This window comes from Labeo rohita, chromosome 10 (genome assembly GCF_022985175.1).
Source record: "Labeo rohita strain BAU-BD-2019 chromosome 10, IGBB_LRoh.1.0, whole genome shotgun sequence".
Lineage (NCBI taxonomy): Eukaryota > Metazoa > Chordata > Actinopteri > Cypriniformes > Cyprinidae > Labeo > Labeo rohita.
In genome coordinates, this window is record NC_066878.1 from 3,868,261 (window position 1) to 3,881,967 (window position 13,707).

At 33.7% G+C, this 13,707-nt stretch overlaps 1 long non-coding RNA gene across 1 annotated transcript in view; it reads left to right on the forward strand.

Moving 5' to 3' along the window:
• The window catches only part of LOC127171775 (uncharacterized), a 34,893-nt gene extending 22,982 nt beyond the window's left edge, over positions 1-11,911 (forward strand). The window contains exons 2-5 of the long non-coding RNA XR_007828563.1: positions 6,699-6,814; positions 8,069-8,105; positions 11,217-11,340; positions 11,486-11,911. This is a non-coding gene — a long non-coding RNA (uncharacterized LOC127171775). The remainder of the gene's footprint in view (positions 1-6,698; positions 6,815-8,068; positions 8,106-11,216; positions 11,341-11,485) is intronic.
• The last annotated feature ends 1,796 nt before the right edge of the window (positions 11,912-13,707 follow it).

Sequence of the window (13,707 nt, forward strand, 5' to 3'; positions counted from 1 at the left end):
TTTAAAGTGAGCAACAGCATGAACACAGACGCTGTCTATATGCTGATTCTGTCACGTGACACCAAATTTATTTGCTTTAAAGCTTTGCTTTAAACAAAAAAGTGTTTCCAAATGAATTTTTGCAACATTTGAACTATCGATATAGAATTTATGCACTAAAATTAAACAGAAAAAGATGTCGACACATGAGAAATTTTGCCGATAAATGACATTTCCATCAGCTATATCGGTAAAAATTTCGAAGCGCTAAATATTTCGTTGCAAAAAATCTATGGATGGAAACCTGGATAATGTGGCATTGTATCAGTATTTTATTTCACGTCTATATCACGTCATCTAAACAATGGCGCCCCCCATAGTCCAAAATATGTATAAAAAGTGGATGTGGAATTTTTTTAAATAACGCAAACCTTTAATAGTTTTCAGTAAGAACCCTCATTTATGTTATATTAAGTCATACAAGTCTTAATAATGAAGTTGCCTTTAAAAAAACACTAATTTTTGAGCTGTAGTCTATGAAAAAGAGCAGCATGAACATTCTTCAAAATATCATCTTTTGTCTTCCACTAATTAATTCACACAATGACATGATGGTGAGCAAAGGATGACAAAAGATGTCTTTTTTTTTGAGTGAACAAATCCTTTAAGCCACTGGACAGATTGTCCATGTCAGAACCCAAATAAAAGATCTATTCAGCTATGCTCAGTGATCTCCGTATGTTTGAAGAAAATAACAAAACTGTCCTACTTCAACAGGGGCTTCAACCTGATTTCCCAACTGTGCATGAAAAAAGTTTCTTTTTACATGTACTGTATGTTAATGCTTTTCCTCACGGGGCTTTCAACAAGATTTATTTTCTTTAGACGCTGACAGAATGCTTTCCACCCTGCATGCTTTGTGGGTCACACTTACAATACAACAGCTCTGCGCTATAGTGACAGGGTGGAAAGGTATTCTTGCATTTCATTTTCAGCACTGATGAACCAAAAGTGATTGTGACTATCACGCTGACGTTTTTTCCTTCAGGCATAGGAAACAAACACATTAGAAATGAGAAGCTCATTTTAGTTGCATTACGTAAATGAAGGTTCCTTTTTTGTCACGAGCAAAAGAACAAAAACCCAATATTTGTTCTTTCGTCTCGAAAATGATGAAGAATTCTGATTAAGGCCCTTCTGAACAAGATGTCTGCTTGCGTGACACGTATTCGCTGTCTTTAGTTGTATTTCTTAAACATCTAAATATTTATGAATGCATCATTAATTCAGCGTAATGCACTTCATAAAAATTCTACCATCTTAGCAGAGCAACAACATTTGCTGGAAATGAATATTTTGGAATCTTGTGCTCTTGATAGATGAGCACAATATATCATGTTTGCATCATGTTCTGTCTTTCCATAATCTGTAATCACTAAACTAACCTGCAGTCTAGACATGTTTGGCAAACAGAAACGTTTAGTAGAGCATGCAAGTGTTTGTAGGCCATCTAAGGGAATTGGATAGATATGCTGAGTTTTAAGGCAGGATAAGAGTCGTTATCGTAGTCATTTGTGGTGGGATTGTCTGCACATCCTGTCTGTTATCAGGTGTGGACAGATCTGACCAACTCGGAGCTCAATTTTACCTCCAGTAGAGAGATGCTAATCTACATAGAGACAGCCTGTGAGAGAACGCAGAAAGATCTGATGAATATGAATATGTACTAAGGCTATGCTCAGAATAGCACACTGCCATATCATACTTCCTTCTTGACTCATTATTTGAAGTCCCTTTCCAACCCATAGTCAAATAACACTGTAGTTTTGACTGTTTCTTGTAATCGAAGATGTGTCACAATTGCTATTGCAATTTTTTGTAATTGTGACTTTTTGTGATATTTCACAGTTTGAGTTTATATCCTATTTTAAACAGCACCTCAGGATAAGACTTTGAATTTTGCAATTGCAAGTGTATTTCTCATAACTACAGCCTAATATCCCATAATTTAAGATTTATTTTTTAAGATTGTGGCTGCTTGTAAGTGGTGTTTTATCTCATAATTGCAGCTGTATGTCTCAAAATTGCTACTTTATTTTTTGTATTTGTGACTTATTATAATTGCAACGTAATATCTCACAGTATGACCATTTTATATTTATTTTTTTTATTTTACAGTGAGATTTTATATCTTGTAATAGCAAACGTATTTCTCATAATGGCAACTTAATATCTCAGATATAGTATGCACTTTTATTTCTAATAGTTATGACTTATATATGACTTAATAGTTTTTTTTGTTTGTTTTTTACAAAAAGTGATGTTTTTATATCACAACTGCAACTATATATCTCAAAATTGATACTTTTTTCATACTTGTGGTGATTTCTCATAATTGCAAATGAATATCTCAAAGTGTGACTTTTGTATTTTATAAAAAAATTTGTCTTTCAACCAGCAATGTATTTCTCATAATTGCAGCTTAACTGCTTTTTTTTTTGTTATCCTATAATTACGATTCTCTCACAATTAGACTTTATATCTTACAATTGCAAATCATTATTTAAAACTTTATATCTCAAAATTGCAGCTATATTTTTTATAATTGAGACTATTTCTTTTAATTGCCATTTTATCTTGTAATTGCTACTGTATATCAAAATTGCTACTTTATTTTTTCATATTGGTGACTTAATTTCTTATAATTTTGCAACTTAATATCTCACTGTGTGTACAAATGATTTTCTCATAATTGCAACTTAATGTCTCAGATTTGCAGCTTTATTTGTAAAAGTTTTGACATTATTTCTTATAACTGCAGTTGTATATCTCATAATTGATACTTTTTTCCACACTTGCCCTTTTCTTGTGATTGCAAATGATTATCTCATAGTGTGACTATTTTATATTTTATAAAAATGTATCTCACAGTAAGACTTTATAGCTTTTAGCCAACAATTTCTCATAATTGCAGCGTAATGTCTCAGTTTCAGCTTTATTTCTTTAAGCTGTAACTATATTTCTCATAATTTGTGCTTTTTATCTCATAATTATGATTCTCACAATTAGACTTTCTTTCAACTGTAAATCATTATTCGAACTCAAGACTTTATATTTTTGCAAATGTATTTCTCATCATTTTAATCTTGATATCTCACGATTGTAGCTATATTTTTTTGCATTTGTGACTATCGCACGTGGTTTTTTTAGTTTAAACTGTATGTTTTTTTTTTTTGCAAGCTTTTATAATTATTTGAATGGGATCTTACATTGTAGACATTGTAAAAAAAAAAAAAAAAAAAAAATGAATTCAAATGCTGAATTAAATAATGTTAAGATAATAAGCTCATGTGACAGAAATGTAGCATAATTTTGAAATGTTTAGCTTAAAAAATGCACAAGAACAAGAAATAGTAGGCAGTGTATAGTGTACAGTATTCAACATTTGAAAAACCTTTTATCAAATTTTGTCTTTCAACAAGTTTGATTAACTTTTTTGATCCACTTCATTTGTTGACTACTGTATACCTCCTAGAATGCATTGTGCTTTGTATTCTGTTCTGAGCGTAGCCTTTAGAAAAGACAAGATTTATGCTTTCCAATGTGGCTGGTATAACATTAAAATGGTATGTCATTTAATATTTCATCCTGTGCGAGTTAAAAGGCTTTGTTGCTGCCTGTGTGGCGCTCTGTGTCCGTACATTAGTGTTTATGTATGTGTGTGTGTGTTCGTTTAAAGCTTGACAGCGCTATCCATGGAGAATGCGGTTTTGCCATGTCTCTGTTGGTGATGAGTGCTTTCCACGGGAGTGGCCGAAATTAGCTGTAACACCCTTACTCGCTGATGTCAAATCTGCCCTCTCACTCTCTCACACACACACACACACACACACACACACACACACACACACACACACACATACACACACATACACACACATACACACACACAGCACAGGCTGAGACATCTGCCAGCACACTAAAAATGAACAAGTCATTTCAGCGTGTCGAGCAAATTTCACACACATCCAAGGCCTCTCTCTGATCTTCTTAAATCACTGCTTGCCTACCGCTTCCTTAATAAACCCCCTTCTTTCATATCCGCAGTGTTTCCTGCTCTCCGTGACCCTTTCTGGAAGCTTCTTCTCCGCTCTGAAGTGCCGAGCATCATTGAAAAGGAAACGTGTCTAATTAAACATGACCTTATTTACATACCATAACAGAAAAAGGAAGGATATTCACTCTTGGAAGAGGTGGAGAAAATTACTCTTGGTTTGAAAAAGAAAGACAATTAGAATCACATAAACGGTCAAAAACGTTTTGTATATACCATATATAATAGCTTTTCTTTGGAGATTCCATCTAATAGCATCTGTTTGACCATTGTCCTAACTAACTAAGTAACTAACTAGTTTATTTATTTGTTCATTTATTTGATGTTTTTTTTTTTTTTAATACGAGTTTTAGATGGGAAAGTGCCACTCACAACAGATATTGTTATAAAAATGATAGATATTTAATAATAAATGATAAATAATAATAAATGACAAAGACAAAGCAAGTGGACTGTTTTGTCAATTATTTATGTATATACTTATTCTTTTTTTTTTTCGTTTGTCCATTTCTTTATGTGCACCAATTTATATATATATATATATATATTTATTATTTTTAAATATTCAGAAAAAAATACATATACATATGTTCATTGTGTTTGTTGAAAATAAATAAATGGATATATTAATAATAGATAATTATTGTAATTAATAATTAATCATTTTCTTACCAAATTATTGTTTCAATGTATTTATTGTAATATATATGCCATTTGTGTGGTGTTTAGAGGGTTTAGAGATGCATACTTTATATAATTTTTATATTTATAATTGATATTATTGTTATATTAAATTCATTATGTCATAGTGTTTAAATATAAACCTCTTAAACCTCCATAAAGGACACACATACTAATACATCATATTAATATGATGGGGCAATAAATAAATCTAAATATATATTCTCAAATTAATATTTCATGTTTATTTACTTATTTATTTACAATTTTCATCATGTTAAGAGGGTTTACTTTGTGATTTAAAAAAAGTTATACATCAATATGTAAAAATTAGACCATTATCTTTCCTATAATTGTATAATTATTTTGTTTAGAATTATTTTATAGAATTATTATTGCTATATTAAATACATTATATAAAATACATACCCTTTGCAGAATCTGCAAAATGTGAATTTTTACCAAAATAAGAGGAATCCTACAAAATGCATGTTATTGTTTATTTAATACTGCTCTGAATAAAATATTTCACATGAAAGATGTTAGTCCACAAGAGAAAATAATAGTTGAATTTATAAAGAAATGACCCCGTTCAAAAGTGTCATCCCATTGATTCTTAATACTGTGTTCTTACCCTAATGATCCACACCGGTTTGTTGTTGTTGTTGTTGTTGTTGTTTTTGTTGTTTTTGTTGTTTTTTTGTTTTTGTTGTTGTTTTGATTTTTATTTAGTGATGGTTATTCATGAGTCCCTTGTTTGTCCTAAACAGTTAAACTGCCCGCTGTTCTTCAGAAAAATCCTTCAGGTCCCACAAATTCTTTGGTTTTCCTGCATTTGAGGACAACTGAGGAACACACATGCAACTATTACAGAAGGTTCAAACCCTCACTAATGCTCCAGAAGGAAAAACGATGCATTAAGAGCCGGGGGCTGAAAACTTATTGAATTTTCAGTTTAAATTGAACTTATTTTGTCTTCTGGGAAACATGTATCTTCTATAGCCTCGGAAGGGCAGTACTAAATGAAAAAATATGATATTTAGGCAAAATAAGAAAAAAAACAAACAAAAAAAAAAAAACATCTCCATTCTTTTCAAAAGTTTTCACCCCCCGACTCTTAATGCATCATTTTTCCTTCTGGAGAATCAGTGAACGTTTGAACCACCTGTAATAGTTGCATATGAGTATTAATTAACTAGTACAAAATAGAAAATGACATGCATTTTGTATGATCCATCTTATTTTGGTAAAATAATTAACATTTTGCAGATTCTGAAAGGGGGATGTAAACATTTTGACCTCAACTGTACATATTGCACAATAAATACACTAATGTGATGGGAAAATTACAAATGTAATAAAACATATATGATTCATTTTAGATTAATTGTGCCTGTTTATTTTAATACTAAATGAAAATCTACCTGTATTCAGCTCTTGCAGGGCCTTTAATGGTGCAAAAGTATATTCTGAAGGTCATATTCTCTAACTTTTTAAAAACTTTATTTCATGTCATCTGGAGATTACAAGCTCTTGGGGAGCTTACGTTAAGTTTTAAAGAGTTTTTTCAGGCTCTCCTCTCGTCAGCAGACAGATAGAGGGAGGCAGAAAGACGCTGGTTATCACTGGAGTCATGGGCCCTGATCAGAGGCAGGGTGCTGGGCCTCTTATCTTAATGAAGCTGTGCTTATCATGAGCTCGAGGTCACTGCTATCTGTCTAACCTCTGACTGCACCCTCTTTCTTTCAATTAACCCACTCACAAAAGTCTGTCTACCCTTTCACACTTACCACTTACATACATACATGCATACAGTTTCAAAAAAAAGCTTCCTGTTCTGCTGATTTGATTGAAAAAAAGAAAAGGTTGAGAATTTTTTTTTTTTTTTTTTTTTTTTTTTTTTTTTTTTTTACATGTTTTGCAGAGGACCTCTATTGATTGAACTCGAAGGCACCTGACATCTTGGCAGCAGGGGGCCCCAATTTACAAGAGGTCTTGAGTTCAAATCCTGGACGAGCCCCCAGAGCTGTTCATTTTCAGGTAAACTGTCTGTAACCTTTAAGCTATCAATCATCCAGTGAAACCAGTGTATTGACCCCTGTGGTGTACTAGCATAACATTCTCAACTTTATTAAAGGAGAAGTCCACTTCCAGAACAAAAATTTACAGATCGTTTACTCACCCACTTGTCATTCAAGTTGTTCATGTCTTTATTTCTTCAGTCGTGAAGAAATTATGCTTTTTGAGGAAGACATTTCAGAAATGTTCTCCATATAGTGGACTTCTATGGTGCCCGTGAGTTTGAACTTCCAAAATGCAGTTCAAATGCAGCTTCAAAGGGCTCTAAAGGGTCTTATCTAGCAAAACGATTGGTTATTTTCTAAAAAATTGACAATTTATATACGTTTTAACCTTAAATGCTTGTCATGACAGTTAGGGTATGTTGAAAAACTGGCATCTAATTTTCTCCTCCAACTTCAAAATTGCCGTACATCGCAGTTTTACCTTTTTTTGCAAAGGGTGTTTGACCCTCCTTTAACGTTCACTTTATAAACACTGGGTCGGTACTTCTACAGCAATTTTGAAGTTGGAGGAGAAAATAAGATGGGAGTTTTTCGACCTACCCTAACTGTCTTAACTCAGAATACACATGGTTCACACACAAATGAGCATTTGAGGTTAAAAAGTATATAAATTGTCAATTTTTTTTTTTTTTTTTTTTTTTTTTTTTTAGAAAATAATTGATCGTTTTGCAAAATAAGACCCTTCTTCCTCAGCTGGGACCGTTTGGAGCCCTTTGAAGCTGCATTTAAACTACATTTTGGAAGTTCAAACTCACAGGCACCATTAAAGTCCACTATATTGAGAAAAATCCTGAAATATTTGCCTCAAAATTTCTTAGCGACTGAAGGAAGAAAGACTTGGAACATCTTGGATGACAAGGAGGTGAGTAAATTATCTGTCAATTTTTGTTCTGGAAGTAAACTTCTCCTTTAAGGAAGATGGGTCATGTTTATACAACGCATGCTGATGCTTCTGTCGTGAACGTGCGTCGAAGACTGACGCGGAAGAGAAGACTTTGTTGAATGTAGTAGTTATTTTTATTTTCTTTGCACACAAAAAGTATTCATGTAGCATCATAAAATTAAGGTTGAACCACTGATGTCACATGGGCTATTTTAACAATGTCCTTACTAACTTTCTGGGCCTTGAAAATGGTAATTACATTGCTGTCTATGCAGGGTCAGAAAGTTCTCGAATCTCATCAAAAATATCTTCATTTGTGTTCCAAAGGTGAACGAAGGTCTTATGGGTTTGGAACGACATGAGGGTGAGTAATTAATGACGGAGCTTTCTTTTTTTTGTAGAACTATCACTTGAATGCATCCTTTTCTAAATAAATGTATGTATATGTTTTTTTTTTTTTAAATCCTGCTGTGTCCACAAATGGCCCCTTTTTTTAAATCCCCCAAACAGTCAAATCATGACTTTTACAGGTGTATACAGTAATATGAAAGACAGATTAAACATAAGTATAGAGAGAAAGAGTGCTCTTTCTCTTTCTGCATTCATACCTCTCAACTGTCTTGGCCTGAGGGTCTGTGCCACTCACGTTTGTACTTACTGCAGTGCCACTTTCTTTAAAACTCAAGCCAAGCTGACAGTCAAAACTGCCAAGGCCAGGATCAGGTCACAAGCCACTGCAGCCATCCATGATGTGTGTGTGTGTGTGTGTGTGTGTTTGTTTATGCGTTTGAGCTGCCAACACAGGTGAAGTGTTAGATCGAACGCTTCCTCTTCCACGTTTCCACTAAGTACTCTCTTGTGTGCCATCAAGTGTTTCATAGGTGGAGTACCACTTGTGTGTCGTCTCGACAGGACATTTTAATTTAAATTATAAACATTATGCAAAATATGATGTCTGCTTTCATCATGATTTAAACGCCAGTAGACTGATGTATTATGATAGAATTTCTTTTAAAATTCTCTTTAGAGGTTTATACTTATTTCTACATTGTTTTAAGACAATATGACATTTACTGTGTCATGTCCCTTATGTTTTATTTGTGTTTTTTTTCTGTTTTGGGTTCTGTTTTTGGGGTCTAATTTAGTTACAGATTTAGAACTGTGGATAGGAATCTGCTTTGGTGACCTGGTTAACCTTCCTATAACCTGTACAGAAATGTGAAGACCCATCAGGTTTAGGAACCAACAAGCATGGTGAGCACCAGGGACTTGAGCTAATTTTGTAAACAAGGGAATTCAGAGGGTTAAAATATTAGTTGCTTTCTGTTATTTTAGCCTTGTCGGCTCCTGAAGTCATAATTCCCCCACTTCTATTGTAAAAAAACAAAACATACATATAGTCCACAAGACAAAAAAAAATAGCTGAAATGACTAAAATTATTAAAATAACCCCCTTCAAAAGTTTGGGAACCCTTGATTCCTAATACAGTGTGTGGTTACCTGGATGATCTATGATTGTTTTTTTTTGTTTTGTGATGGTTGTTCATGAGTCCCTTGTTTGTTCTGAACTGTTAAACTGAGCACTGTTCTTTAGAAAAATCCTCCAGGTCCTGCAGATTCTTTCGTTTTCCAGTATCTTTTGCATATTTGAACCCTTTCCAGCATTGACTGTATGATTTTGAGATCCATCTTTTCACACTGAGGACAACTGAGGGAAAAATTGGGCTATCTTCAACCTGTTCAAAAGTTTTCACCCCTGGCTCTTAATGCATTGTGAGTCCCTCAATTGTCTTCAGTGTGAAAAGATGGATCTCAAAATCATGCAGTCACTGCTGGAAAGGGTTCAAATATGCAAAAGATGCTGGAAAACTAAAGAATCAGCAGGACCTGAAGAACAGTGCTTAGTTTAATTGTTCAGAACAAACAAGGGACTCATGAACAACCATCACAAAAAAATAATCTAGGTAACCACACACAGTATTAAAAACCAAGGGTTCCTAAACTTTTAAAGGAGATTATTTTAATAATCTCAGCTATTTTTCTTGCAGACTATATTTAAACATCTTTTATGTAAAATATGATACTCGGGACAGTACTAAATAAAAATATCATGCATTGTGTATGATTGTGAAAGCTATTACTTTAAATTTATTCACATTTTGACAGATTCTGCAAAGGGGTTCCCAAACTTTCGCATGCCACTGTATGTATTATTAATATTGTGTGCTGAATCTTTGGTGCCGTGACAATTCTAATTTATACACGAGATGATTTATAGTTTTATCTGCTATGACCCTCTTTTAGCTTAAATAGGTCACTTTAAGAAAATGTTCCCTGTTATGTATGCAATGCATATATATAATATAATGTAGAGGTGTAATAACATCTGCTGAGCAGCTTTCTAAAAGATTCTTATGTGGGGTCTGAGCTCTCTGTTCCTGAACACCTTTAATTGGATTCTCCTTTGAATGGCTGCCATCACCTTTCTTTTGTTACACATTTATCACTAGTGACTAATTGTCACCATGGCGACAGGTTCATTCATTTTATTACAGGTACCGATGACAAATGTCAAACAAGTATCTGTCTGTGAAAATAATAAGGGACTATTTTTGATTGTGTATATGTTTTTTCTTGTTTCTATTGACTACTTTTCATTAGGATTTCAGAGTGAGGTATGCATTGGCTCAAATTGTAATTCTGGTTCATTTGGCGATTAAACTCGGCTGGCGCCCAGTCGAGTTGAAAGTAATAGCCACAGATTTATCCGCTCAAAGAGTTTTCAGGGTAATGATCCATTCAATTGATAGAAGAGTCCATTTTATATTCAATTAATTTTATAGGACATTTTTAAGCTTTCCCTCCAAAAAACAGAAATTGAAAAACACAGACTGACGTGTTCAACCCATCACTCAAAACATATGCACACACACGCACTCATACTGATATAATAGGCATGCTAAATAGACTTATGGGAAATTAGCGTGAGTGTGTTTGTGTGTGTGTGTCGGACGATGATAACGCAGAGCTTTATGAATTATCCTCATACTGACATGTTTATTGTGGTTATTTTCCTCAAAAGACCTGATTCAGCACTAACTCTGCTGGCATTGTTTCTCATTTGCACAGTGAATCCAAGCACGGATTTGGAAATTGAGTGTTAGAAACTGTAGCCAGTAATTATATTTTACAGTCAGCAATGCTGAAATGGTATTCCAACCCCATTTTTCATTTTGATCCCTTATTTGAATATCAGTCAATGCTAAATAATTCCATGCGCTATGAAAAATCATATCCTGTAAGGTAAAACAAATAAAATGACAGAATTATGCAGAAAAATTTTATTTTTATTTTTCATTGCATAATTTGCATTCCTTAATTCTCTTTGCATTTATTTAAATAGTTTTTTTTTAAAAATTAATTAGCTGTTGAAATGATTTTCTGATTGAACAGAATTCCATTGATTTTTATTCAGGACAGAGAGAAATAGTGGCGATGACAGGAAGTGACACGAGCTTGATTGCACTGACCACCTGAGCAGCACAACTTGAAGTCATGTGCACTAGGGTACGGCTCTGGGAAGCATCAGATTCTCCTTCGTAAGTGTTTTGTTCCTGTCCATGTTGTGTTCTTTGTGTGGCAGCTTTATTACTCCATTGAATTATGTGCTAGCGGTGGATTTGATATAAGTCCCCTCTTCATCGGTGAACAAACTCCTTCATCTTCAATGAAATTTCTCTGTAGATTCTGTCATTGAAGCCTGCTGGGGGACAGGAGGAGCAAGCAACTCTTTGTGGCCATGAAGACATCTCTGTTCAGTGTGATGCTCTGTTGAGAAGCCCCCCTGCCGCTCTGAAAGCCTTTTGGAGGCTTCAGTGAATTTTTATTTTTTTAAAAGACTTACATTGCGCTCTGAAGTAAGTTTCAAAATCCTGTGTGTACCGAGTGTAGAGTTGGGGTGGGTCAGCCTGTTGAGATTTGACGATTTCTCCTTCACAACAACTATAAATGGTCTTGCATGAAGGGTGTGTAAACAAGGTGGTAGGAATAAACATGTTTACATAAAGGTACACTATGGAAAGTTTTCATTAGAAATGAACAAAGTGCTAGTATATAAAAACATTATAACTTGCAATGTTATGTCTTTCTGACCCTCCGTAGGCAGCAGCGCAACTGACACATTCAAGGCCCAGAAAGGTAGTAAGGACATAGTTAAAATAGTTTTGTTTGCACACAAAAAGTATTCTCGTAGCTTCATGAAATTACGGTTGAACCACTGATGTCACATGGACTTTAATGATGTTCTTACTACCTTTCTGGACCTTGAACATGTCAGTTGCATTGCTGTGTATGGAAGCTTGTAAAAAAAAAAATAAAAAAGGTAACTGCGACTTTTTATATCTCCCAATTCTGACTTTTTCCTTGCAATTTTAAGTTTACATCTCACAATTCTGACTTTTTTCTTGCAATTCTGATTTATATCGCACAATTCTGACTTTTTTTTTCTCATAGTTCTAAGTTTTCATCTAAATTCTGACTTTTTTTCTTGCAGTTCTAAGTTTATATCACAGTTCTGACTTTTTCTCGCAATTTTGAGTTTACATCTCACAATTCTGTCTTTTTTTCCTGCAATTCTGAATTTAAATCTCAATTTTGACTTTTTTTTTGCAATTCTAAGATTATATCTGACAATTAATTTTTTCACAATTCTGAGTTTATATCTCACATTTCCGACTTTTATTATTCACAATTCTGGGTTTATGTCTTGCAATTCTGACTCTTTTCTTGCAATTGAGTTTGTATCTCACAATTCTGACTTCTTTCTCGCAATTTTAAGTTTATATATCGCAATTCTGATCTTTTTCTCACAATTCTGACATTATATCCGACAATTTTGACTTTTTTCACAATTATGAGTTTGTATCTCACAATTCTGACTTTTTTTTTTTGCAATTTTAAGAATATATATTACAATTGTGATTTTTTTTTTTTTTTTTTTTTTCCCTCGCAATTTTGAGTTTATCTCACAATTCTCTTTTGTTTCTTGCAAGATGTTCATGTCTTCCTTTCTTCAGTCATAAAGTAATTGTTTTTTGAGGAAAACATTTCAGGATTTTTCTCCATATAACGGACTGATGTGGTGCCCCGATTTTGAACTCCCAAAAGGCAGCTTCAAACGATCCCAAATGCGGTTGTAGACTATTCCAGCTGAGGAAGAAGAGTCTTATCTAGCGAAACGATCGATTATTTTCATTTAAAAAAAGTACAATTTAAATACTTTTTCATCTCAAACGCTCATCCTGCCTTGCTCTCCCTGTCTTTAGTGTATTCTGGCTAAAGACAGTTAGAGTATGTTGAAAAACTCCAATTATACTTCAAATTGAACATGCAAAGAAGATCAAACACCCTTAACAAAAAAGGTAAAACAGTGATATAGGACGATTTTGAAGTTGAAGGAGAACATGACAAACCCTAAACTGTCATGAACCGGAAAAAAACAGTCCAGGCAGAGTAAGACAAGATGAGCGCATGACATTAAAAAGTATATAAACTGTATTATTTTTGTGAAAATAACCGATCGTTTAGCTAAATAAGACCCTTCTTTCTCGGCTGGGAACGTTTACAACCACATTTGGGATCGTTTGAAGCCACATTTTAACTGCATTTTGGAAGTTCAAAATCGGGGCACCATATCAGTCCATTATATGGAGAAAAATGCTGAAATGTTTTCCTCAAACACAATTTCTTTACGACTGAAGAAAGAAAGACATGAACATCTTGGATGACAAGGGGTTAGTACATTGTATATGAATCTTTGTTTTGGAAGTGGACTTCTCCTTTAAGTAGAGAAGAAAGGACTTTTGGTTCCTGTGTGTTTATGGTTTGAATTTCTTTAATTACAACGTTTTAAAGATGAGCTTTTGTTTAATACCAGAAGTATATGGTTTGTAGTATATCTATAAACT